The sequence below is a fragment of the Triturus cristatus genome, chromosome 1_1 (assembly GCF_964204655.1).
Source record: "Triturus cristatus chromosome 1_1, aTriCri1.1, whole genome shotgun sequence".
Taxonomy (NCBI): domain Eukaryota; kingdom Metazoa; phylum Chordata; class Amphibia; order Caudata; family Salamandridae; genus Triturus; species Triturus cristatus.
In genome coordinates this window covers 692,551,454-692,576,213 of record NC_140579.1, presented here as the reverse complement: position 1 = coordinate 692,576,213, position 24,760 = coordinate 692,551,454, and positions in this window count along the sequence as shown.

The window sequence follows — 24,760 nt, the reverse complement described above, 5'->3', positions numbered from 1 at the left end:
GAGATTCCCAACGCGAGGAGGTCAGGTTTCTCATTGCGAGGGGTCGTGTATGCTCGCGACTGCTCGCGATGAGAAACTACCAGTTCGCGTTGAGAAAGCTGCAGCTCGAGTAAAAATCTCCTCGAGCAGCAGAAAACTACAGCTCGCACTGTGCAAGATGCCATTTTCAAAGATTGCACAGTGCCGGTTGCTTGTCCGCACTGTGCAATCATTGAAAACAACATCTTGCACAGTGCGAACATGTTACTACGCAGTTCGCGAAGTGCTACGCGAAGCTCGCGTAGTGCGAACTGCACTTTGCGTAGCTTCGCGAAGTGCTACTTCGCGAACTACGCCCACCCTTATATATAAGTGTCTAAATGGATGATTTGTTTTTGAAAAATTGATTGTGTAACTGACTGATTAAGTGTATCATAGTGAATACATGGCTTAGTGAGTAATGTTTAAATATGTAAATATCTGTATCAGTCGCTCACTTTGTGTATAAGTGGCTGCATGGGTTGGTGAGTAGCTACATGGGTGTCTATATAGGTTATTAGTTGGTTTTTTGAGTATCAGTCTGAGTGTCTGCATGGTTCGGTGGGGGGTATTACGTAGTGCATAGGTGCATGAATGAGTGACTCACTGTTTATATGTGTTGAACACAGCATGTGTGCAGGACTGTACGGGTGGATGAGTGTGTGTATGGGTGTGCTAGTGAGTGAATGACTGTCTTAATAGTGTCTTTATGAGTAACTACATATGTTTTAAACTAGTATATGTGACTATTGGTGTATATATGTGAGTATATGTGAGAGTGAGAGATTGAAAGAGTTCCTGTATGAATAAGTATGTGTTTATATAAGTGATTGTTTAAAAGACTAAGCATGTGTAAGTGTCCGTAGAAGTAAGTGTGGTGGTGTGTGTATAACTGTATATGCAAGTAAATATATGTTTGATTCTTTATTAGCATGAGTGACTATGTGTGTGAGTAACTCTATGGATGAGTGGCATTGTGTAACAGGATGTATAGGTGTATGAGTACATATGATGAGTGAGTACATGTATGAGTGACTGTATAGGACTGTTGGTGAATGAGTGGATGTGTATGTGGATCTTAGAATTACTGAAGAGGTTGTTGTAACTGGTATTGGTATGTCCATTGTTTTGCAAATTTTAGTCTCTATTTTTGAATGTGTGTATCAAAGGTTATATTAGGGTGAGAGGAGGTCTGCCACTCTATCACAAGGATGATGTCATCAGTGATGTCATTTGAGATGTCATCAGTGATGTCATGAGGGTTGTCACTGACCATGTCATGAGTGATGTAATATGTGACGTCATCAGCAGTGCATTGCGGGCGCGCGAGTTATAGTTAGCTGAACTAACTATAACGGGGGAATTTCAATGGTTTTGTACAAGTGAAAAGTCCAGCTAACTATAACACCCCTGAAACCTGTGGTTTTTCCAGTGAATTTCTAAGGTTTTTTAGATGCTAATTCCTAACTATAACGTGCCTGAAACCTATGTTTTTTTCTGTGAATTTCAAAGGTTTTTTAAATGCTAATTTCTAACTATGCCTACAGAGATAGGACATATGAAGAAAGAACAAAAAATGCACAGAAAGAAACAAAAGAAGTGCAGAAAGAAGCAACAGAAGTCCTCAAATACGAAGATAAGTGCAGGAAGAAGGATAACGTGCAGAAAGAACAAAAAGAAGAGCAGAAAGAAGCCTTGTTGCAAAATCATCCTGTGCCCTCAACTTTTTCAGACGGATACTGGTGGTAATTGAGTCTGTCTAACCAGTCCTAGAGCCAGTGCTATGTTAAAAGACACTTAGAATACAGTGAAAACACCTACATACACTAGGGAACATTATGCGTTGGGGTCCCCCTGTGATTAGCATGACCTCCTCTGTAAGCCCCTAGTATATAATAGGGCATGGGGATTAAAACTACCTCTTAAAACAGGCCACAGGGCGTTTTTGCACACGTTAACTCAGGCCCCGTCCCCTCCCTTCACCACTGTGTAAACACGCCCTGTGTCCATTTTTAGTTGGGAGATTAAGTTCATTTGAATCCTGAGGGTCCCTAGGGTCCAACTAGCCCACTAGGTACCTCCAGTAAGTGCCACAGAGCTGCGTTGCAGAGAGGTGTAAAAAGTGGCACTGCCTGGACCACCTCTCTGCAATGCAGCTCAGTGGCGCTACTGGAAGCACTTGGTGGGCTAGTTAGCACCCAGGGGCCCTCAGTATTGAAGGGAAATTATATCCCCAATTTAAAACGTGCCATAGTGCGTGTTTGCACACGTCACCTCAGGCCCCGTCCCCTCCCTTCACCACTGTGTAAACGCGCCCTGTGGCTGTTCTAAGTTGAGAGATTAAGTCCCCTTGAATCCTAAGGGTCCCTAGGGTCAAACTAGACCACTAGGTACCTCCAGTAAGCTCCACAGAGCTGCGTTGCAGAGGTGTAAAAAGGGGCTTGGCCTCAGAACACCTGTCTGCAGCGCAGCTCCCTGGCGCATACTGGAGATGCCTGTTGGGGGCGCGTTTGCAGAGTGCTGCACGGAGGGGGCATGGCCTCCGGCACGATGCCAGTCTTTTATTTATTTTAATTTTTTAAGAAGGGGGGCTGTGTGGTTCCCCTTCTTATTCTAATTTATTGGCCCTGATGACCCCATCCCCCAGGGCCTGTCTCCTAATTATATTTTTTTGACCCCAATCCCCAGGGCCGGCCACTGTTTTTTAATATTTTAAAAAAATATATATTTATAGACACACCTAGGACATGCTGGACAAACCGTACGTACCTATCACCATGACGATTTGCGTGATATTCATTAAAAGGTGACTATGCATACAATTAATCCACGTGGAATGTATTTACACCACTAGTGAAGCTCTGACATGTCTGATGCCCTACCGTGCCTAATCCCGGTAGACACCCTTGTCGTTTTTTTATACAAACATGGCTAGCTATTGACGGGCACATTTAATACACACGCACACCAAACCATTCAAAGGGGATTCGACAAAAATTCGACCAAAACTATGCAAGAAACCCCCCTCACGGTTAATAAAACACACATCCACTGCCGGATGTGTAATACTTTTTATTTTACTCTCTGGAAAGGGGACGAACATCACTTGAGAGTCACAGCGCGCTCCTGGCAGAGCCCAATGCTGTGTTACACCCACCATTGCCTGCCGAGTGCCACACACCTCTGTGTTGTATTCCACTAGCTAGTGCATATGCTATGACACTCTCTAGCCCATGTGCACTGTAACACCACCCAGTGAATATGTCATGCCACACTTGTCTTCGCACGGGTTATATTGCCCCATCTAACGTGCCTTCCTCGATGCCTATGTTATAACGCACAGCGCTATGCCATACATATTACAATCTGGGATCCATATCTTTGTCACAGTGCATATGCAACATTACACTCCCCAGCACATATTTTATATTACAACTTTAGAGACTAGTTAGGTTACACAACACTGCCCTGTGCATATTACACTCCAAGGCGCATATCGCAGAGCACGCGCTAGTGCCTGTGCTATCTCGCGCTCTCCAATGAATCTGTCACTGTGCACAATGTATTGCATATTATATCACGCCTGGTTCATCTTATATCACACTTTTTGGTGCATAGTTTATACCATACACTATATCTAGTTTTCATTTTCAATCGTGCTCTCAGGACTATGTTCTATATAACACTGTGTGCACCTACCCTTTTCATGGGCATTACATTTTGCGATAGGGGTTGGAGGGTCAGGGGGTGTTTCTGCCAAGTGAGCCCGGAGTCACAGTCACAAACGTCCTCTTCTTTCTGAATAAAAGTGAGATTATGCTGCATACTTGTTCATATTTTAAGTAGTTCGCACAGACACGCGTTTTAAAAACAATAAAGTTCCTAATACCCACCTTCTCTGAACAGTTAGCTTGCTGCCCCATCCCCCTCCTCCCTATCCTCTGTTGTGTGAATCCATGGACTAGCCTCCTCCCTCCTGCCATGCATGGTCTGATGTGCTGCCACTGCCCTCAATTTAGTATGATGTACCAGTCCACTCCTCCTGCCCTCCATTGCCCAATTCTATGCCCCATCATTGACCTCCTGCTTAAACTCTGTGCTTAGCTTGCTGCCCCTATTCTCCTTCCCCCTGCCCTCCGATGTCTTTGTGCATGCCCCTGCTCCATCCTTTTTGCCCACCATGTTCCATGGACCTGCCACTCCTATCTAATCTGAGTGTTCTGTTGAGCTGCCACTCCCCTCCCACCTGCCTAGCATTGTCAGATGACTGTAACCTGCTGTCCCTGCCACCTCCACCCTGCCTGTCCACATGCCATGCCTCTATCCTCTTCCTCCTGTCCTACATGGTCCATTGTACTGCCACACCCTTCTGCCCTCCCTGGTCTGTTGTGCTGCAACTGCTCCTCCTGCCTGCCCCGTGTGGTCTGTTTTGAGGTCCCTTCCCCTGAACTTTCTTGTCTTTGCACAGGTCCCCTCTGTTCTCTGTTGTCCATGTGCATGGTCCTGTCCCCTCCCTCTTGCTTTCTATGGATTGTTGTGCTGCACTCCCATCCCGCATGCCCTGTGTAGTATATTGTGCTGCTGCAAACCCTAATGCCTGCCCTGCAGGGTCATTTTGGTGCACCTCTCCATGTCCCTCCTGTCCTCTGTTATCCAAGTCCATGTCCCTACCCCATTTCCTTCCATGATCCAATGTACCATACTTGCGAACATTTTGAACTTGGTAAGAGGGAGATTTTGGAAAAAAAACTGGGGTATTGATTTTCCCCTTTGAGTTACATTGAAAAAGAGGAGATTGTAGACAGGAGACAGATCAAATAAAGCCCATTTGAGCTTGAAAACATTGGACGTTTCCTGGCTGAATCGGGTCTGTTGGCATGTATGGTTGTACTACCATTGCCTCTTCATACTGCCCACAATGGTCTATTACATTGCCACAGCCTCTCTTGCAATTCCTGTATTGTTGGTTTGTTGCCCCTGCCCCCCTTTCCACTGCCCTCCATAGTCTGTTGTGCTACCACGGCCCTTCCTGCCTGCTCAGTGTGGTTAAATTGTTGCCTTTGCACCCTGCTACCTGCCATCAATTTTCAGAGTCCGTGCCCCTGGCCTCTGCCTCTCAACCGTATCCTAATGAACAACTAGATTGCTAACATTCTATCTTTATTACAAAAGTGTGGAACGCCTGACGTCATCTTGATGTAATCAAAACTGTAATACCTAGAGCATTTACTTTAGAAATTACATATATGAGAGGGTCTTATTTGCATCAAAATTATGGTTAGTGCTCTAAAAGACTAAAATAAGGACATATTTTCTCAGTTTTCAAATAGCGACAAAGCACTTTTAAATTATTTGTTATCTTTATGTTTTTTTATCCAGTTGACCACTTGATTAAATGTTGCACTTAGGGGAGAGGATGTGGTGTTACTTCCAGAACTGCAGACTTTGCAACTGGGGAACCAGGTTGGAGTTTCTGCTTCAGCTCGACATTCTGTTTTTCTGGTCAAATCACTTAATCTCCCCATGTCTACAACCAAAATGAATTTGTTCTTGTGTGATGTAACCAATGCTCATGTAAAGCACTCCAATACCTGACAAGTCTGCACTATATAAAACTGCAAAAACACAAAATAATAAGTGTTTTGCACACTTCTGTCATTGGGCTATATTTGGGCTACATCTGGGTGATGTTGGGCTACATTTGGGCTCTTTTGTCTCCGGTGGCCATCTTGGGAGATTTATTTGTTATGAAGTTTCCTAATTTCCTCATGTACTGCAGTCTCCTCAGTAGGAAATGCTTTCAGTTTTTTACTTTGATTCCATCATGAAGGTATTCAGATATGTCACACATTTGCCATAAATTCTGAATGTTAGCACTCTAGTTGCTCATTAGATCACTGTAGTAAAACTACTGTTCACCATGGAAGTCTGCTCCTGGTATTAAAAGTGCATTTTTCTGTCTGCATGTCAGAATTTTTTAATGAAATAGAAGAGGATTTGAGAAGTCACTCAAAATGTGCCCTCATTTTTCTTTCTTCAGCATTAATCATAATTTCTATGGAAAAATGAACCCCCTCATTGTGTGCCTTTTTAAATTAATTGTTTTGTGTTACCAGTTTATTCCAATCAAGATGGCTTCAGGTGTGCCATACTTTTGTCATGATGAAGACAGTAAGCGCTCTAGTTGTTTTTAAGAACACTCTGGGACATTCTGTCATTGGGCTATACTTGGGCTACATCTGGGTGATATTTGGGCTACATTTGGGCTCTTTTGTCTCTGGTGGCCATCTTGGGAGACTTATTTGTTATGAAGTTTCCTAATTTCCTCATTTACTGCAGTCTCCTCAGTAGGAAATACTTTCAGTTTTTTACTTTGATTCCATCAAGAAGGCATTCAGATGTGTCACACATTTGCCATAAATTCAGAATGTTAGCACTCTTTTTGCTCATTAGATCACTGTAGTAAAGCTACTGCTCACCAGGGAAGTCTGCTGCCGGTATTGAAAGTGCATGTTTCAGTCTGCATGTCAGAATTTTTTAATGAAATAGAAGCGGATTTGAGAAGTCACTCAAAATGTGCCCTAATTTTTCTTTCTGCAGCACTAATCATACTTTCTATGGCAAAATGAACCCCCTCATTTTGTTCCTTTTTAAATTAAATGTTTTAAGAGTTACCACTTTAATCCAAGCAAGATGGCTTCAGGTGTGCCATACGTTTATCATAAGTAGGACTGTTAGCGCTCTAGTTGTTCTTTGGAACACTCTGGGAAGCTGCAGTAGAACACAAAGGAATCAACTGACAGTCTCTGCACTTGTTGGATGTACATGTTTTACTGAGAATGTCAGACTTCATTCTCACATGACTGAGAAAGATAATGTGAATTTACAGAAAATAAGCTCTCAGTTTAGCTTATAGATCACCTTCCAAACCTCTGTGGGAAAAGCATGAGAAAATATTTTTCTCTCAATCATGATATCCGAGCAGAAGGCTTTTTCACATGGTGAAATCACCTTAGAACATACCACAATTCCTAAAATGAGTATGGTACCAGCAGCAAATGATTTATAATGTAACTAAAGTCTTAAAACCTTCTATTAACTGCAATGCTTTTTAATGAGGTGCTATCATGTATATTGGTCCCAAGATGGCTGCCAACACTTCTTGGATGAAGTGCTGACAGCCAATCAGATCTCAGGATGAGATGTGTGGTTAGGCTCCGCCCAGATATGTATGTGATTTTACTTTTGATTTTCTCAGGAACTACTCAACAGATTGACACCATATATGCAAAAGTCACATCCCTGAGCTGAGGACTACCTCTCTGCCAAATTTCAAGTAATTCTGTTCAGCCGTTCGGGCTGTACCTTGGACTAAAGGTCCCTATGGAAAATTGCATGGGGAAAACGCGTTTTGGGACCCCCCTTTTTTCTCAGCCCCCGCTTGACGAATCCCCCCAAGACTTTCAGGGTAGGAGCGGAGCGGAGCACCCCACCTATTTTGAAAATTTTGCGAGGATTCGTCAACCGGCGCCAAAGTTATTCCAAATAGAATGTTACAAATTTCCTATGGAAACACGGTCCTAACTATAACTATCTAGTGGCGACCGCCAGTAGATTATATATATATATATATATATATATATATATATATATATATATATATATATATATATATATATATATATATATATATATATATATATATATATATAAATATTGATATACCCCTATGCCATTATTATTGTGTAAAATACCACACAGGATTATATGTGAATGAAATTTAATAATGGCACTCTCTATGTATTTTTATGTCAATTCAAATTATATTTTACATCGATTTGATTTCTATGCATTATTACAATTGGCAAACATCCGAACGCATTATTCTAAACATTTTAGCATTTACGATGTAAATATTGTGTAACTCTATAATGTGTAGCATGTTGTCTATGTTTACACATTGCTGACGTTTGCACTTTAAAAAGAGGCTGCCGCTCATGCGCTGTTATGTGATCTAGGGCGGTACTTCCGGCCGAAACGCGTCATGGCGACATCGTGATTTGACAATAAATATCACTCAAGACAAATTTGGGTCTGCTCTTGCTTTCTGCGATTCACACAGAGGATTAAAGGCAAGCGTCATTGATATATATAAATATATATATTACCTACTGGCAGTCGCCAGTAGGTAGTTATAGTTAGGACCTATTTTCCATAGGAAATCCGCAACATTCTATTTGGAATAAAGTTGGCGTCGATTGACGAATCTTCGCAAAATTTTCCAAGCTTTGGCCAGCTCCGGTCTGCTCCTATCCTGAAAATTTCACGGTGATTCGTCAAGCGGGGGCCGAAAAAAAAGGGGGGTCCCAAAACGCATTTTCCCCATGCATTTTCCCATAGGACCTGTTGACGCAGCTACAGCCCGAACTGCTGAACGGAATTACACCAAATTTGGCAAAGAGGTAGTCCTCAGTTCAGACTCGTGCCTTTTGCTTAAATGGTGTATATCCGTTCAGTAGTTTCTGAGAAAATTAGAGTTAAAAAGATAGATATATCTGGGCGAAGCCTAACCACACATCTCATCGTGAGATCTGATTGGCTGTCAGTACTTCATCCAAGAAGTGTTGGCAGCCATCTTGGGACCAATATACATGATAGCACCTCATTAAAAAGCATTGCAGTTAATAGAAGGTTTTAAGACTTTAGTTACATTATAAATCATTTGCTGATGGTACCATACTCATTTTAGGAATTGTGGTGTGTTCTAAGGTAATTTTACCATGTGAAAAAGCCTTCTGCTGTGATATCATGAATCATGTTTGAGAGAAAACTATTTTCTCATGCTTTTACCACAGAGGTTTGGAAGGTGATCTATAAGCTAAACTGAGAGCATATTTTCTGTAAATTCACATTATCTTTCTCAGTCATGTGAGAATGAAGTCTGAAATTCTCAGTAAAACATGTACATCCAACAAGGGCAGAGACTGTCAGTTAATTCCTTTGTGTTCTACTACAGCTTCCCAGAGTATTCTAAAGAACAACTAGAGCGCTAACAGTCCTACTTATGACAAACGTATAGCACACCTGAAGCCATCTTGATTGGAATAAAGTGGTAACTCTTAAAACATTTAATTTAAAAAGGAACAAAATTAGGGGGTTCATTTTGCCATAGAAAGTATGATTAGTGCTGCAGAAGGAAAAATTAGGGCACATTTTGAGTGACTTCTCAAATCCTCTTCTATGCAGACTGAAACATGCACTTTCAATACCAGCAGCAGACTTCCCTGGTGAGCAGTAGCTTTACTACTGTGATCTAATAATCAACTAGAGTGCTAACATTCTAAATTTATGGCAAATGTGTGACACATCTGAATGCCTTCTTGATGGAATCAAAGTAAAAAACTGAAAGTATTTCCTACTGAGTAGACTGTAGGAAATGAGGAAATTAGGAAACTTCATAACAAATAAGTGTCCCAAAATGGCCACCAGAGACAAAAGAGCCCAAATGTAGCACAAATATCACCCAGATGTAGCCCAAGTATAGCCCAATGACAGAATGTCCCAGAGTGTTCTAACTAACAACTAGAGCGCTAACAGACTTACTTATGACAAAAGTATGGCACACCTGAAGCCATCTTGATTGGAATAAAGTGGTAACACTTAAAACATTTAATTTACAACGGAACAAAATGAGGGGGTTCATTTTGCCATAGAAATTATGATTAGTGCTGCAGAAAGAAAAATTAGGGCACATTTTGACATCTCAAATCCTCTTCTATTTCATAAAAACATTCTTACATGCAGACTGAAACATGCACTTTTAATACCAGGAGCAGACTTCCGTGGTGAGCAGTAGCTTTACTACAGTGATCTAATGAGCAACTAGAGTGCTAACATTCAGAATTCATGGCAAATGTGTGAAATGTCTAAATACCTTCTTGATGGAATCAAAGTAAACAACTGAAAGCATTTCCTTCTGAGGAGACTGCAGTAAATGAGGAAATTAGGAAACTTCATAACAAATACATTTCCCAAGATGGCCACCAGAGACAAAAGAGCCCAAATGCAGCACAAATATCACCCAGATGTAGCCCACATGTAGCCCAATGACAGAAGTGTGCTAAACACTTATTTTTTGTGTATTTGCAGTTTTATATAGTGCAGACTTGTCAGGTATTGGAGTGCTTTACATGAGCATTGGTTACATCACACAAGATCAAATTCATTTTGGTTGTAGACATGGGGAGATTAAGTGATTTGACCAGAATCACAGAATGTTGAGGTGAAGCAGAAACTCCAACCTGGTTCCCCAGTTGCAAAGTCTGCAGCTCTGGAAGTAACACCACATCCTCTCCCCTAGGTGCAACATTTAATCAAGTGGTCAACTGGATAAAAAAACATAAAGATTACAAATAATTTAAAAGTTCTTTGTCGCTATTTGAAAACTCAGAAAATATGTCCTTATTTTAGTTTTTTAGAGCACTAACCATAATTTTGATGCAAATAAGACCCTCTCATATATGTAATTTCTAAAGGAAATACTCTAGGTATTACAGTTTTGATTACATCAAGATGACGTCAGGCGTTCCACACTTTTGTAATAAATATAGAATGTTAGCAATCTAGTTGTTCATTGGGATACTGTTGAGAGGCAGAGGCCAGGGGCACGGACTCTGAAAATGGAAGGCAGGTAGGAGAGTGCAGAGGCAACAATTTGACCACACTGGGCAGGCAGGAAGGGCAGTGGCAGCACAACGGACTATAGAGGGCAGTGGAAAGGGGGGCAGGGGCAATAAACCAACAATACAGGACTGGCAAGAGAGGTTGTGGCAATATAATAGACCATTGTTGGCAGAAGGAAGAGGCAGTGGTTGTACAACCATACATGCCAACAGACCCGTTTCAGCCATGAAACGTCCAATGTTTTTAAGCTCAAATGGGCTTTATTTGATCTGTCTCCTGTCTACAATCTCCTCTTTTTAAATGTAACTCAAAGGGGAAAATCAATACCCCAGTTTTTTTTTCAAAATCTCCCTCTTACCAAGTTCAAATTGTTCGCAAGTATGGTACATTGGATCATGGTAGGCAGGAGGAATTGGGGTAGGGACATGGACTCGGATAACAGAGGACAGGAGGGACATGGAGAGGTGCATCAAACTGACCCTACAGGGCAGGCATCAGGGTTTGCAGCAGCACAACACACCACACAGGGCATGCGGGACGGGAGTGCAGCACAACAATTTATAGAAAGCAATAGGGAGGGGACAGGACCTTGCACATGGACAACAGAGAACAGAGGGGAAAGAGGCAATGGTAGCTAGCTGACCATAATGGACAGACAGGAGAGAAAGCTGCAGCATAACAGACCATAAAGGGCAGGAGGGACGGATCAGGGGCATTACAATGGAACAGACAAGCCAGGAGGGAGGGAATAGGGGTCTGCACATGGAAACAGAGGGCTGGGGGCAAGGGGGCAGGGCAGGAGCAGCAAGATGACCATGGAGGTCAGGCAGGATGGGCACTAGAAACAAGACACACCATGGAGAGCAACAGTGAGACTATGATGGCATACACACAGACCATGGAGGGAAAGTGGGAGGGGGTCAGGGGCAGCTAGCTGACCACACAGGGAAGGTGGGAGGGGCCATGGCAGCACAGAAGACCATGCATGGCAAGCGGGAGGGTTAGTGGCAGCACAATGGCTATGATGGGCAAGAAGGAGGGTGCAGGGGCATGCACAAAGGACCATGGAGGATAGAAGGGAGGGTCAGGACCTGGGCACAGACAAGAGAGTTCAGGGGAAGGGGCCTCACAACAGACCACGCGGGGCAGGCAGGAGGAGCAGTTGCAGCACAACAGGCCAGGGAGGGCAGAGGGGTGTGGCAGTAAAATGGACCATGGAGGACAGGAGGAAGGGGATAGGGGCATGGCATGTGGACAGGCAGGGTGCAGGTGGCAGGGACAGGTTACAGTCATCTGACAATGCTAGGCAGATGGGAGGGAAGTGGCAGCTCAACAGAACACTCAGAGTAGATAGGAGTGGCAGGTCCATGGAACATGGTGGGCAAAAAGGATGGAGCCGGGGCATGCACAAAGACATCGAGAGCAGGGGGAAGGAGAATAGGGGCAGCAAGCTAAGCACAGAGGCTAAGCAGGAGGTCAATGATGGGCCATAGAATTGGACAATGGAGGGCAGGAGGAGTGGACTGGTACATCATGCTAAATGGAGGGCAGTGGCAGCACATCAGACCATGCATGGCAGGAGGGATGAGGCTAGTCCATAGATTCAGACAACAGAGGATTGGGAGGAGGTGGGTGGGGCATCAAGCTAACTGTTCAGAGAAGGTGGGTATTAGGAACTTTATTGTTTTTAAAATGTGTGTCTGTGCAAATTATTTAAAATATGAACAAGTATGCAGCATAATCTCACTTTTATTCAGGAAGAAGAGGACGTTTGTGACTGTGACTCCGGGCTCACTTGGCAGAAACACACACTGACCCTCCACCCCCTATCGCAAAATGTAATGCCCGTGAAAAGGGTAGGTGGACGCAGTGTTATATAGAACATAGTCCTGAGAGCACGATTGAAAATGAAAACTAGATATAGTATTTGGTATAAACTATGCACCAAAAAGTGTGATATAAGATGAACCGGGGTGTGAAATATAATACGCAATACATTGTGCGCAATGACAGATTCATTGGAGAGCGTGAGATAGCACAGGCACTAGCGCGTGCTATGCGATATGCGCCTTGGAGTGTAATATGCACAGGGCAGTGCTGTGTAACCTAACTAGTCTCTAAAGTCGTAATATAAAATATGTGCTGGGGAGTGTAACGTTGCATATGCACTGTGACAAAGATATGGATCCCAGATTGTAATATATATGGCATAGCGCGGTGCGTTATAACATAGGCATTGAGGAAGGCACGTTAGATGGGGCAATATAACCTGTGCGAATGCAAGTGTGGCATGACATATTCACGGGGTGGTGTTACAGTGCACAAGGGCTAGAGATTGTCATAACATACACACTAGCTGGTGGAATACAACACAGAGATGTGTGGCACTCGGCGGGCACTGGTGGGTGTAACACAGCATTGGGCTCAGCCAGGAGCACGCTGTGACTCTCAAGTGAGGTTTGTCTCCTTTCCAGAGAGTAAAATAAAAATTATTACACATCCGGCGGTGTATGTGTGTTTTATTAACCGTGAGGGGGGTTTCTTGCATAGTTTGGTCGAATTTTTGTCGAATCCCCTTTGAATGGCTTGGTGTGCGTGTGTATTAAATGTGCCCATCAATAGCTACCCATGTTTGTATAAATAAATGACAAGGGTGTCTACTTGGAGAGTACCCACCGGCGGGGGCGCCGGGATTAGGCATGGTAGGGCGTCAGATACGTCAGAGCTTCACTAGCGGTGTAAATACATTCCACGTGGATTCATTGTATACATAGTCGCCTTTTAATGAATATCACGCAAATCGTCATGGTGATAGGTACATACGGTTTGTCCAGCATGTCCTAGGTGTTTCTATAAATATATATTTTTTAAAATAATAAAAAACAAAGGCCGGCCCCGGGGGATGGGGTCCCTGGGGCCATAAGTAGGCCTGAGGAGGGGGGCAACGCAGCCCCCCTCCTAAAGAATTAAAAAAAAAAAAATGGCCATGACCTGGGGGTTCGGGTCCCTGGGGCCGATCAATAATTTGGGAGGGGGGCCACGTGGCCCACCATCCAAATTAATTTTTTTAAACAAAAAAAATGAGGGTCCAGGCCCTGGAGAATGGGGTCCCCAGGGCCAATAAATTAGAAAAAGAAGGGGGGCCACACAGCCCTTAAAAAAATAAAATAAATAAAAGACCGGCATCGCGCCGGACGTCATGCCCCCTCCTTGCAGCACTCTGAAAACGCACCCCCTGGCCAGTTATAAGTTGGGAATGAATTCCCCTTCAATACTGAGGTTCCCTGAGGGCCAACTAGCCCAACAGGTATCTCCAGTATGCGCCAGGGAGCTGCGTTGTAGACAGGTGTTCTGAGGCCACGCCCCTTTTTACACCTCTATGCAACGCAGCTCTGTGGCGCTTACTGGAGGTACCTAGTGGGCTAGTTTGACCCTAGGGACCCTTAGGATTCAAGGGGACTTAATCTCTCAACTTAGAACGGCCACAGGGCGCGTTTACACAGCGGTGAAGGGAAGGGACGGGGCCTGAGGTGACATGTGCAAACACGCCCTGTGGCGCGTTTTAAGTAGGGGAAATAATTCCCTTTCAATCCTGAGGGCCCGGGGGGGGGGTAACTAGCCCACCAGGTGTTTCCAGTAAGCACCACTGCTCTGCGTTGCAGAGAGGTGGTGCAGGCCGTGCCCCTTTTTACACCTCTCTGCAATGGCGCTTACTGGACATACCTAGTGGGCTATTTTGCCCATTGGGACCCTCAGGATTCAAGGGGACTTAATCTCCCAACTTAAAACGGCCACAGGGCATGTTTACACAGTGGGGAAGGGAGGGGACGGGGCCTGAGGTGACGTGTGCAAACACGCCCTATGGGGCATTTTAAGTTGGGGAAATAATTCCCCTTCAATCCTAAGGGCCCCTGGCGGTTAACTAGCCCACCAGTTGCTTCCAGTAAGCGCCACTGAGCTGCGTTGCAGAGAGGTGGTCCAGGCCGTGCCACTTTTTACACCTCTCTGCAACGCAGCTCTGTGGCGCTTTCTGGAGGTACCTAGTGGGTAAGTTGGACCCTAGGGACCCTCAGGATTCAAATGAACTTAATCTCCCAACTAAAAACAGCCACAGGGCATTTTTACACAGTGTTGAAGGGAGGGGACGAGGCCTGAGTTAATGTGTGCAAACATGCCCTGTGGCGTGTTATAAGTTGGGGAAATAATTCTCCTTCAATCCTGAGGGACCCTGGGGGCCAACTAGCCCACCAGGTGCTTCCAGTAAGCGCCACTGCGCTGCGTTGCAGAGAGGTGGTCTAGGCCGTGCCCCTTTTTACATCTCTCTGCAACGCAGCTCTGTGGCGCTTACTGGAGGTACCTAGTGGTCTAGTTGGACCCTAGGGACCCTCAGGATTCAAGGGGACTTAATGTCCCAACTTAAAAAATGGCCACAGGGCGTGTTTACACAGTGGGGAAGAGAGGGGACGGGGCCTGAGGTGACGTGTGCAAACACGCCCTGTGGCGCGTTTTAAGAGGTAGTTTTAGTCCCCTGCCCTATTATATACTAGGGGCTTACAGAGGAGGTCATGCTAATCACAGGGGGACCCCAACGCATAGTGTTCCCTAGTGTATGTAAGTGTTTTCACTGTATTCTGAGTGTCTTTTAACATAGCACTGGCTCTAGGACTGGTTAGTCAGACTCAGTTACCGCCAGTATCCGTCTGAAAAAGTTGAGGGTACAGGATGATTTTGCAACAAGGCTTCTTTCTGCTCTTCTGTTTGTTCTTTCTGCACGTTATCCTTCTTCCTGCACTTTTCTTCGTCTTTGAGGACTTCTGTTGCTTCTTTCTGCATTTCTTTTTTTTCTTTCTGTGCGTTTTTTCTTCTTTCTTCACATGTCCTAATTCTGTTGGCATAGTTAGAAATTAGCATTTTAAAAACCTTTGAAATTCACTGAAAAAACCATAGGTTTCAGGCACGTTATAGTTAGGAATTAGCATTTAAAAAACCTTAGAAATTCACTGAAAAAACCATAGGTTTCAGGGGCGTTATAGTTAGCTGGACTTTCCACTCGCACAAAACCATTGAAATTCCCCCGTTATAGTTAGTTCAGCTAACTATAACTCGCGCGCACGCAATGCACTGCTGGTGACGTCACATATTAAATCACTCATGACATGGTCAGTGTCATCACTCATGACATCACTGAAGACATCTCAAATGACATCACTGAGGACATCATCCTTGTGATAGAGTGGCAGACCTCCTCTCCCCCTAATATAACCTTTGATACACACATTCAAAAATAGAAACTAAAATTTTCAAAACAATGGACATACCAATATCAGTTACAACAACCTATTCAGTAATTCTAAGATCCACATACACTCCACTCATTAACCAACAGTCCTATACAGTCACTCATACATGTACTCACTCATCATATGTACTCATACACCTATACATCCTGTTACACAACGCCACTCATCCATAGAGTTACTCACACACATAGTCACTCATGCTAATAAAGAATCAAACATCCATTTACTTGCATATACAGTTATACACACACCACCACACATACTTCTACAGAAACTTACACATACTTAGTCTTTTAAACAATCACTTATAGAAACACATACTTATTCATACAGGAACTCTTTCAATCTCTCACTCTCACATATACTCACATATATACACCAATAGTCACATATACTAGTTTAAAACATATATAGTTACTCTTAAAGACACTATTGAGACAGTCATTCACTCACTAACACACCCATGCACACACTCATCCACCCATACAGTCCTGCACACATGATGTCTTCAACACATACAAACAGTGAGTAACTCATTCATGCGCCTATGCACTACGTAATACCCCCCACCGAACCATACAGACACTCAGACACTCATACTGATACTCAAAAAACCAACTAATAACCTATATAGACACTCATGTAGCTACTCACCAACCCATGCAACCACTTATACACAAAGTGAGAGACTGATACGGATATTTACATATTTAAACATTACTCACTAAGCTATGTATTCCCTAAGATACACTTAATCAGTCAGTTTTACAATCAATTTTTCAAAAACAAATCATCCATTTAGACACTTATATACCCATTTATTCTTCCATCGACCTTGAGATATACATATATAAAACATATGTAATTTTCAGATAAACACACATTCACTGGATCATGTCATTAGTGATGTCATCAGTGATGTCATTTGAGATGTCATCAGTGATGTCATGAGTGATGTCACTGACTATGTCATGAGTGATGTAATATATGACATCATCAGCAGTGCATTGCGGGCACGCGAGTTATAGTTAGCTGCACTAACTATAACGGGGGAATTTCAATGGTTTTGTATGAGTGGAAAGTCCAGCTAACTATATCGCCCCTGAAATCTATGGTTTTTTCAGTGAATTTCTAAGGTTTTTTAAATGCTAATTCCTAAATATATAACGTGCCTGAAACCTATGGTTTTTTCAGTGAATATATATATATATATATATACACACACATATATGTATACACACACACATTCGTTTTGTTTAGTGAGGTCGAAATATTTCGGAATTGGTGCACGTTTATGAGGGAATCGTTTTTTCTCAGTGTGCGAATGCACGAGTTGCTGTGCATACCAAACTGTGTGTTCACACGTGAGTGGTGTGTGAGACAGAGTGAGTTGTGTGTGTAAGTGTATGAGTGTGTGTATGGTAAGTGTGGGTGTGTGAAACTGCGGGTCATCAGTGTGTGATGCTGTGGAAACAGAAGATGACCAACCCACTCACCCCCCACACACACAGAATGCTGTGAGGGACCATATTCATGGAGTTTAAGTTGATAATGGGGTCCCCGGCATTGTAGGGCCGTCTGCACCACGGGAGATGTTCGGCCTGCGTTGCACCCTGTGGGGTGTGTGAATGTGCATGAGGGGTGTGTATGAGAGTTTGCGAGCCAATAGTTGCCTGTACAACTGTTGTGTGCATTAGTGTATGCTTTTCTGTGAGTGATGAGTATGCGTGAGAGTGGTGTGGGTGTTGGTGCATGAAAGTGTAGGTGATCTGTGTGTGAGTGTATTTGTTACAAGCGTGCACGAGTGTTGGGTGCTAGAGTGATTGTGTATAAAGGGGTGCAGTGCTGTGTACATGTGAGTGTGGTCATTAGTGCATGCTTGAGTGTGCGTGTGTGAGCGGCGAGTGTGCGTGTATGAGCAGTGCCCGTGTGAGCAGTGGGTGAGCGAGGGCAGTGTGTGTCAGTATCTTGTTGCCTAGGACGTTACCTACAACCAAAGCAGCTGCTTCACTCTTTGAACCAACGATGAAATTTTTACGCAATTACGTGAAAAATTAAACCCAAGCGTTTTAATGAACAGGACCTCCTGCTAGCGCACATGCGAGTCACGCACAATGCTGAGTGGAGATCGATCCGCGGGGTTAAAGCACGTGACCTCAGTGCAGTCAGTCCGTCCATTTCTAAGCAGCGTTACCATTTCCCACTCACAGGACAGGTCACCTTCGCGAATTGGGGGAGGGCTGTTAACCATCTTTCCCTCAACCCATTTCCGCACCTCATGCTAGTGAGCGGTGAGTGAGGAAAGGTTTGTTAACCCATATGAGAAAAGTATATTTAATATAGTGGAAAATGTACACATTAGCAAAATGGCACACTCGGCAAGACAGCTCAGTGGGTTGAGTGCCCACCGCTGAGGTATCTCCAGTTGGTTACCACGTGCACTTCTGACACGTACTTGCAATTCTGTGCATACCCCCAGGTGAAAGGTTTGAGACTCGGCTTTTCAACCTTCCTCGTTTATGGGGTGAGAGGCTGTGAGGTACATGTGTGGTGAGTGCGTGTAAACTTCGATTCTTCGTGGTCCCCAGAGGGACCTGGTCATGCTGACTCTGCGGAGAAGGGTGGGGGTCTTGAGGCTGCTCGGTGTAAACGTGCGCTCCTCGGCGTCTCTTTGGGTCCGTGGCCCAGCTCGTGTCTATTCACACACTCTATTTGTACCCGGACAAGTGGCGTGCTCGGGTTTCACGTGTGCTGCAGAGGTGCTTTCAATGCAGGGGTGGGGGTGAGGGTACCTGTAAGCACTGAGACGAAGACGGGAGCTGAACAGGTGCAACTCCGCGGAGGGGGCGGCCCTGAGTACAAATGAGCAGCACCTGGGCCCCTCCCGGACGCACAGGCCTCGTTTATAGACTGCACATATGTACAAAGGGAGCCATGCTTGTTGGGGAAGCAGCATTCTGTGGTTTGAAAGGAAGGGACGGGGCCACGGCCCGCCCCCCGAGCACGGCCCTTTGTGGAGGGCGGACAGCGCCAGGGACATGGGGCCGGGGAATGTTTCAATTACAGCCCCGGCCGGGCCGGGATTGAGCCGTCTGCTGGGGAGGAAAACAAACAGGCCAACACAAGCGGGTCTGGGGGGTACGGGCTGTGCCTCCCGCTAGGGGGTTCATGCACGTGCTGCGGGGCACGGGTGCCAGGCTCACGACATTACTGGCAGGACCGGATCACATGACCCTGACCTAATATTACATATCCATTGGGGTGAAATGCAGGTAGAACGGGAGCCCAATAGGGTTATCACTTGTGTAATGCAAACGGTGTTATACATTATAGGATTGGGCAATGCATGTATTATTGTCTTTGCTTTGTCTCTTTCTACCCCATCTACACACGCAGTGCCCTTCCTGCTTGCACACTGCCCTCTGCACCCTCCTCTTGTACATTGCACTCTCACACAGCACACTCTACGTGTACATTACACTCTCTGCTTGCACACTGCACTCACAATGTCCTCTCTGCTGAATTCAGTTGAGCGCGTGAGAAGAGCTTCTTGTAGAAGGATCACTCCCAGACAAAGGTACAATGTGAAAGAATGTTGCCGTAGCTGCCCTTGTATACAATGGGTGCCCCGTACGTCACAAATCACCACCCCTGTGACCACCCTGGGACGCACCAGCAGCTGAACGGACCTGAACTGCACAGGTGAGACTGTGGAAAGCCAGTCTCTCCGCCCTGGTCTCTGTGCCCTGATAGAGCCCGGAGGCAGGGGTGCTTTTATGAGCCAGTCATGGTAGCTATTGTTGGGGCTCGAGACCGACGTGCAGTGCTGGGGTTGAGGCAGGAGGGGGGCATCGGGAGCAGGCGCTGGAGTGTGACTGTGGCACCTGCTGGATGAAGGGTGCTGGTGGGGTGACTGCAAGGAGTGTGACACACAGGGGTGGATGGGAGGTGTGCCAGAGACCCCCCCTTCTGCCGCCCCTCACTCTACACTCATGATGTGCCGAGCAGACTGCACATCTGGACCAAACGTGACATCTGGTGCGGCCGGCAGAGGGCTGCTTTAAACTTCTTTGCAAACTTTTCTGCCACCCTGACGTATACCCAGTAGTTCAAGTAGTTGCAGTAGGGGAGACCACTTTTCTGGGGAGCCCAGCCCATCAGTTAATAATATGTATCACTGTCCTGGGGAGCCCATTCCCCCAGTCAATACAATGGATCACTGCGCTAGGTAGTTCTTGCGCAGTTTTATTCTCAGGGTGCACTTTATTGATGGCAGGCAGTGGACACCCTTTTCCACGCTCGTTTAATGATACTAGTGAACTGATGTTGGTTCGTGCAATAAGTAGTATTCAATGGCAGGTCACACCCTTTGGCTGTGCTTCATAGCGCCTTCACCCGTTGTATCGGGACCCGCAGTGACCTGCGCTGGCACGTGCCACTTCCTTGATAACATCAATGACCGTTTCTGTATTTCTAAAATCAGCCCCCCTCCCCTTCGCATCCCTGCCTCTTGCACACAGGTACAGGATGTGTTCACGGGGTGCAGCATGTCAAACACCAACTGAACTTCAGCCTCCAACACCACACGGCACCGATCCTTCAAGCGCCTGGAAAGAACTCACCCTGGTGGTGTGGGCTATAAAAGCGCAGATTCGTTTTACATGTCAAGGCAGAGGGATTTATTGACAGCCATACAAAACAGATACAAAAACACCCACACGTTATTTGTTCATTAGTTCATGGTCAGAACGACACCCTTTTGGGAAACAAATGCGGTGTTTACGGGGTCCTTACTCCACCCACCCCCAGGGGACAATTTACGGTTTAAATCAATCAATCAGGGTTGGTAAAGTGCACCTACTCACCTGGGAGGGTCTCAAGGCGCTTGGAATAGAAGTACATATTGAAAATATTCTGTTACCTTAAATAAGGAACAATTGTATACCTTCTGTAGTGGTGGAGTAATTGTTCTATAGTGAATAGATAGATAGATAGATAGATAGATAGATAGATAGATCGATCGATAGATAGATAGATGGATAGTCATTGTCACTGTAGACTACTTCCTCTGAAACCCACATTTCGCGGTTCGCGAGCACAACCCTCACTCCTCAGAAGGACACCCGATCTCACCTGAGGACCAGCCCCTCGCTGGACTAAACTTAAACACACCGTGCACTGCTACACACAGCTTTCTCCCCAAATTAACACATGTACGCTTAATATAACCCATTATTTATATATCAATCTCATTCCACAATATTTAATATGATTTTAGGGGAAAAGAGACGATCGTTGATACATTAATGTGCAACAGAAAGTGAAAGAAACAACAGGATGGAATCTGGCACAAACAAAATCGAAACTTAAACCAATTGGATATTTTCAATCGCGTTATTTGAACAGACGAGATTAAGAGCCAATGAGTGGGTGTTGTTCAGTTTCAGATGCACATAAGTTCAATCACACGCACGCTCTATACACATCATTTTGCAATCGTTAAATGCACGTTTGAAAAACGAATATCGCGCTCATGTGATGCTGCTTGAAGAAATTCACAGTTTCCATAAAGTGGTACCCACCTCGCTGTGAGGTGTAGAGGCAACTGCCCAGCTGCCCTGGCCCCCAGCTCACGGTTAATCACAGCGCGCCCCGGCCTCGCAGGCGCAGCCTGTGCTAGAGGTTTCATTTCCAGTGAACATGTCTCATCATGAATTTTTAATTGGTCATTTCCACGCCACGCTCACATCTCTCGGCAGACATAGGAAAGTGGGTGCGGAGCAAGTGTGTCTCAAAACAATGAACAATCGTGCAACACAAACACACACCGATCAGACACGTCATTTGCTCCGATAAAACATACATGCCACTTCTAGCCGAAAATACCTCAAGCAACATTAACCAAATTCGAATTCAGGTGGTTAACCATGCAATATATATATATATACACACATATATATATACACACACATACATATATATATATATATTCACTGAAAAAAACATAGGTTTCAGGCCTGATATAGTTAGGAATTAGCATTTAAAAAACCTTTGAAATTCACTGAAAAAAACATAGGTTTCAGGCCTGATATAGTTAGGAATTAGCATTTAAAAAACCTTTGAAATTCACTGAAAAAAACATAGGTTTCAGGCCTGATAAAGTTAGTAATTAGCATTTAAAAAACCTTAGAAATTCACTGAAAAAACAATAGGTTGTAGGGGTTTTATAGTTAGCTGGACATTTCACTCGAACAAAACCATTGAAATTCCTCCGATATAGTTAGTTGTACTAATTACATCTTGCACGCCCGCAATCCACTGCTGATGATGTCACATATTACATCATTCATGACATGGTCAGTGACCCTGTAACCTTTGTTTTTTTTTCAATGAATATCAAAGGTTTTTTAATTCTATTTCCTAACTATATCAAACTTGCAACCTTTGTTTTCTCCGTAGTGAATTTCTAAGGTTTTATAAATGCTAATTCCTAACTATAAATTACCTGTAACCTTTGGTTTTATCAGTGAATTTCTATGGTTTTTTAAGCAGAAATGGTGTTTGCAGAATGGTGTAAAAAGGGGGTGGAGCCTCCGAGCAGCTCTCAGGAATTCCGCTGTGTAAGACTTATGGACAGTACCAATAGGGCTTCTTGGTCCCAAAGGTTTCTTAGTATCCAAGAGAACTTAATTTCCCAACCAGTAGTATGCCAGGAGACACGTTTGTAGAGTTGTACAGAAAGGGGGTGTGGCCTCCGAAGACCCCTTAGCAAACTGACTGTGTGGGACTTGCTGGAGGTAACAGGAGGGATTATTTGCCCCCAATGACCCTCAATAGCCAAGGAGACTTCATCCCCTAACTGGTACTGTGCCAGAAGGTGCGTTTGCAGAGTGGTGGAGAAAGGGCATCCTTGATGATTGCACAGGTAGTGCCTGTATGATTCTATGAGTGCCATTGCCAAGGACACACTGCGAATACCGGGTTTTTGAATAAGTTTAAAACACATACATAGACATATCTTACATTAAGTTTCACTGTAGCTATTTAGTAAGATACTGATTTAACTGTCTCCTTTGTATACAATTATCGAAATAACTATATCAAAAGTACATTTTCTTTCTTCACAGCAACACCGTTTCCAATGACATCAGTAGTCACAAAATGTAAAACATATATTTAAACATATTTTACGCAAAGTTTGAGTCTAGCTGTTTAGTAAAATAACAACACATTTAACAAAAACAACAATTTCAAAAAATAAGTTTCAACATCTGAACTCACGAATAGAACATAACTACAAAACACCCATAAAACTACCCATTTATACCCAATCTCAACAGAAACAATAACTGCTCCAAAACTAATACAATGCACACTCTGTGAAAAGATCCACTCTAGAGAGACAAATACTAAATATTCATGTGGGATGACGTCCATGGTGTATCATCTTAAAACCTAACATAGAAAACATCTCTAACTGGCAATCAAGTAGAGAGAAGCTGGATGACCATCTCCATCAGTGGCACCAATATCAACAATCCCAGGAAAGAAAGTCCCTTCAGAGGTGCTGACTACTGCAAAAGATATGGCTCGAGAGTTTTCAAGAATGGCCACATATTGCATGGACTGGACTGGTGTTATAACTGCTGGTGAGCAGTGTGTTACAGCTATTCACAATGCTGGCAAAAATCTTACATGGTATTATTTTCTCCCTTTTATATTTTTTCACATTTCATAAGAGGAGTTCACAGTGAGCAGCAAGAAGGTAACGCAAAGCTGAAGGACCCTCAACTTCGAGAGTAGCACAATACCGAAGCAGAGAGTCCATTCAAAAGTCCAATCTCAACTTCAAGATTTGGCTCCACAGTTTTCTCCAATGGCATCATACTGCATGGATTGTGGAGTTGTAGTGAGTGCTGTTGAGCAGGCCATAACGGCCCTTCACAATGTTGAAAAGAATAATAAATATTGATTTATTTTTAATTTTTGGCACTTCCTAATTTTTCTACATTAGCAGCCATTTTATTATCTTACAAAATGGGTATCCAATATCTATGTTTTATTCAATTTATTATCTTCCAATTTATTGTAACACTACTTACATATAACTTGCCATATAAACAAGTCAAACTGTCCCTCTACAAATAAATACACAGGTAACTTTTGCCAGTTATTAAAATGTACGTTTTCACTTTTGAAATATAAATCAACAGTCTGGGTTTAAATCTTCTAGTAAGTACATCACCACATATGCAAACATGCTCTGGTTTTTTACTTTACACTGTTAAATTTTATAATCTCTTTTTTAAAACTATCAACTGTAATATATGTGTGTTGATCTGCAACACCTCCTCCGAACAGCTCTTCATTTTCCCTAGAATCCTGCTCAGGACCAAAGAAACAAAACTGTATATCACCAAAAACCATTTCTACGTCTGCCACACTACCATGCAAAGTGCTCTATTTATTTCTAGTAAATATAAAGGTGTTTTCACGTAATACAAACTCCTATCTAAAGATTGCATTGTTGCGTGGTATAACTTATTTTGTGTTTTAAACTTAGACTTGGAAAGATACGTAGGAATTTTCTTAATATATCAATGGATTGCTATCTAATACTAGAAACACTACTACAATTCCATTTGTATACAGTACCCTGACTACGCCTTCCTTGTTCCTCTTCTGCAATAACTTCTTCTACATTTCTAAGTACCAACACCTTTTTTGCTATAGGACTACCATTCCTCATTTCATAACAT